The 4,462-nt window shown below is 52.6% G+C and overlaps 1 pseudogene; it reads right to left on the reverse strand.

Moving 5' to 3' along the window:
• Positions 1-3,014: 3,014 nt before the first annotated feature.
• The window catches only part of LOC115067363, a 61,834-nt pseudogene continuing 60,386 nt past the window's right edge, over positions 3,015-4,462 (reverse strand).

Genomic DNA, 4,462 nt, shown 5'->3' on the forward strand with positions numbered 1-4,462 from the left:
GAATATCCTGGGAGCCCAGAGAAGGTGCTGAACACGCAATTTATGACTTGCCATTTGGCTACATCAGCCTGTGTATTTAAGTGCTATTTTATCACCCATTAAATCACAAGCATTACATAATCTGCTGGATTCCATCTGTACAGCAGGATGGAGTCCGGAGGGGAGGGGCTGGAGAGAGGGGAGAGGCTAGTTGTGTACACAGAATCCATCTCATGCAGGCACACCAGAAACAGGCTCTCACGGCCATCTCACAGCATTCTCTGGTCACCCCACAAAAGGAGTACTACGATCTACTCAGGGTGGCTCAGGGAAGTCAGCGGACTAGTGTGCTCAACAGGGGATGAGAGTGTGTGCCCAGCATCTGACTAGCTCTGCCTGCATGCCCTTGTCCACTTGTGAGGACGAAGCCTCCACCCGCAGGACATGTCTTCTTTTGTTTCTTCATCCTTTATCTCCACTACCGTGGCTTCCATGAATCCACTGTGAGAAGATGAGGACGGGGGAAGGTCAGAGGCCTGACAGGAAGCATGCTGGGAAGGTTTGTATTCTGCATGATGGCTACTTGGATGATGGTTTGTGCAGTATCATAACTTCTCTTCAAAACAACAAGTCTTTCCACCATCTCCATGGTGAGCAGCACTGATGGACTCAGAAGAGAGCCCTTCTCTTCAGGGCAGAATCACACGGCCTGTGGTGATCAGGAGAACTCTCAGAATACAAGATAGTGGCCGTGAAGACACACTGCTCTGCACTCCAGCTCAGGGAGCAGAGTCAACTGAGCTGCCTTTGGAGTCTGCTGCCCCTGTGCACCGAGGCCTCCGGTCTCTCGTTCTCTCTCTTTAGAGGTGCTGAGGGCTGCCCCACCCACCTTTGCTGTTTCCACATTTGTCTCTTCATCCTTAGTGGTTCCAAACTAACTGAGCTAGGAGAGGTAAGCTCCAGGCAAGTCTTCAGTGCAGAGGGCCCTGCGCCAAGGTCTCTCTCCGTGCCCTACACCTGTATCTGGTATGCTGTGGTCCACCGTCCTGACTGCTGACTGTATTAGTTACTTTTTGTTGCTCTGATAAACCATAACCAAGGCAACTTAGAGAAGAAAGAGTTTATTGGGCTTATGGTTCCAGAGGGACAAGAGGCCATCATGGTGGGGAGGCGTGGTGGGAGGCCACAGGAGCACTGGAAGGGGAAGGAGAGAGAGAGAGAGAGAGAGAGAGAGAGAGAGAGAGAGAGAGAACGAGCACTTGGCTATGACCTCTCAAAGCTGGTCCCTACTGGCAACGCCGCAGATGGTGCCACCAGCTGCCAAATGTTCAAAATAGGGGAGGGGGAGACATTCCTCGTTCAAACTACCACACAACCCTTGGGAGCTCCCTCTGGATGCAAATTCTTGTAGCATCTACCGTGTAGAGTGTTGTGGTGAAATGTGACGTGTTCCCCCTCCCTTCTTCTCTTAGGTTATAATTGGAGTCAACTCCTATGTAGAGAGATGGAATCTATCTATCGTATCTATCTATAATCTATAAGTTATCATCTACCATATCTAGCATCTATCTATCTGTCTGTCTATCTGTCTGTCTGTCTATCTATCTATAATCTATCTGTCCAGCTATTCAATCATCTAATGACTTATCATTGGTTTGTATCATCCATCTATCTCCATCCATCCATCATCTACCTGTTCATATCTTCTGTCATCTAATTATTACCTACAGTCTACCTATCTCTCTGTAATCTATCCTATCTATCCATCTAATCATCTATCATTGGTTTATATACATCCATCCAACTATCTATCATCTACCTATCATCTATCCATCTATCAATTATCTATCACCTATCTCATCTATGCATACATAGAGGCGTGTCTTGGGGCAGGAAAATCACAGCTGAACTCCCAAGGCTTGTTCCTACTCTGTTTCCTGGCCCTGAGTTCATCCAGACTTGCAAAGGAGGAGAGTGGGCTTCAGTTTGGCACAGAGTCAAACTCTGCTCCTCACAGTGGCAGTGACACCCACACAATCCCTGGACCTCCCTCAGCTTTGAGATCTTTATCTATGTGATAAGAACAGTTGTTGCTGTTGGCATGGCTGCTGGGAGGAGCTAGTGAGGCATGCATTTGCCATTCTTGATCTCAGAGTGCCTCAGTTTCCCATATGTAAGGCTGTGTAGGGTTGTGGGTGACATCCTTCACACCTCTAGCTACTTGCTTGTGCATCCTGTGCTTTGTCAGGGCCATGTCAGTCTGGCTCCCTGGAGTCTAGTGCTTTACTGAGCCTTCATCAGGGAGCTGACATAATTCTCAGAGGCACGTCCCCTGGCCTCCTGAGCCCTAGAGTCCCAGTCAGCAGAAACTGGATGGCCTTCTCTTCCAATTAGCTCCACATGTCAGACTGCAAATTGACAAAACTGTCAGACAAGCAACAACAGGAAGAAAGGTTTTAATTAATTCTTCATGAAGATCAGGAAACACGGCAAAAGAAAAATGCCTGAATCTGCACGAGGCTCTTTGAACTATAATTAGAATGTGGGATTTGAAAGCCTCACGGACCCATTAGCTCTGTGCTTGCTGTTCAGAAGTTGGATGGAAGGGGAACGTGGGGGAAGCTGGTGATGGTCATGTCAGTATAAAGGCACGTGTTCTCTCAGTTAAATGCCTAAGGTGTCCCTTTTCATCTGTGTGTGTGAAAAAGTGCCCCTGAGAGCCATCTCAGCTGGGTGTTAAACCTAGAACACAGATACAGTGTCCACCCACCAGGCATCATGTCCGTCAGGCACGGGAGTCTCAGGCAAGGATGGAGGAATGAGTGCAGAGCATCCTGGGGTGCTGTAGGGGGAGCTGCAGCAACCTGGCTCCATCCATCTCAGACCCGTTCAGAACCTCCACAGGGCCCCTACTCCCTGAGCTGCAGCAAGTTCCCCCTTGGGAAATGGAGGAGGTCAGCTCAGGGCTGGAAGCCAAGTATCTCCGAATTTCTTGGTAGAGAATCCCATTTAGAGGAAGCCCCAGTTCACCTGAATTAAGATGGCTCAACTCTCATCCTTGTGAAGCCACCTGAGGTCCCCCCCCCCCCTGAGGAAGCTGTGGTATCTACAGCAGCAGCAGCAGGTCCGGGGGTCAGGGCGCTGACAGTGCTGGGTGCAGCGTGGACAGAGGATCCTGGGGCTGGAGTGGGATGGATGATGTCAGCTGGGGAGGGTGCTCCGGGGGCGGAATTCCAGCCTGGAACAGAGCAGGGCTGGGGACGGTGGTGGGGCATGGCAGCCCTGTTTGGCTTCACAGCACTTTCCTTTTGTTTGGGTCTGCATTCACATTGGCTGTGTTCTTCCAAGGACATCTCCCCCAGCTGACTGCTAGGGTACTGGATCATGAGGATCTGTATTCGGACTTGGTGCTGCCCAGTGGGCACACATTCCAGGCCGTCGTCAGGGCAGCAGTCACCACAGCATTGTATGGTCACACAGCTGGGCACCTGGGCACCACTTTTTTTTGGTGATCAGGGGCATCAAGCTGGGAGACAGGGGCCTGGGCACCAGCCAGCTGCAGCAGCGCAGCTAGCAGCAGGCAGCAGAGTAGAAGGCTTATGGTGCCCGTGGGGGCCGCGGTCCGGGGGCCCCCACATCGCCCTAGCCTGGCGGTGCCAGAGCCCCATGGTGCAGCCGGGGCGAGGGGATCCGGGGCCAGGCGCGGGGGGGGGCTCCTCCAAGGACCCCTCCCTAGCCCTGGGCGCAGGAAGGTTAGCGCCGCGGTGGTGGCCTTAGGAGCCAAGCGGGCGGGCGGCCGGTGGTGGCGGTGGTGGTGGCCGCAGTGGTGCTGTCAGGCGTGGGTGCCCCTCCCGCAGGCGGCGGGCCGGGGAGATAACGTTCACAGCCTTGTCTGGCGAGAAGAGAGAGAGATGAAAAGGGAGAAGTGAAGAAGCCACTCTAAACAATGATGGCCAGTGGGCGTGCTTGTGGACGGGTGCCTGTCGTTGCCCAGCTTTTCTTCTGCGGGGGACGTGAATTTATCTGGGATTTACACCTGGGACCCCCTCATCCTTTTACGGGAGTCTTTCAGCAGCGAGTGCCCTGTGGCTCTTACTGGCTTGACCCGTGCCAGCGCCAGCGGGGCTTTTTCAGTGGCCGGAGAGAGGGATGGAGAGGGGTGGGAGATACAGAGAATAAATGGAAGGAAAAGGAGGAAGGGAAGGTTTAAAATAGCGTAGAGAAAAGTACAAAACCAGACCCCCCCCAGTAAGACAATTAGCACGACCATCAAGCATGCGCACCACATTGAATCACACTCGTGTGGACCGGTCCTTCTTTCACTCACACGCACGCTGCACTCACCACTCTCACTTTCAGGATCCCGGGAGACTTCTCGGGGTTTTCCCAAATGGCGTCCACTCGGACTGCCTCAGAGTAACGAGCTCGATTTTTTCCTCCTCAGGCGCCAGATTTGATGGTAGGCTTCCTTCCTCGGGCCGAG

Source organism: Nannospalax galili, unplaced genomic scaffold (assembly GCF_000622305.1).
Source record: "Nannospalax galili isolate Female #2095 unplaced genomic scaffold, S.galili_v1.0 scaffold525, whole genome shotgun sequence".
Lineage (NCBI taxonomy): Eukaryota > Metazoa > Chordata > Mammalia > Rodentia > Spalacidae > Nannospalax > Nannospalax galili.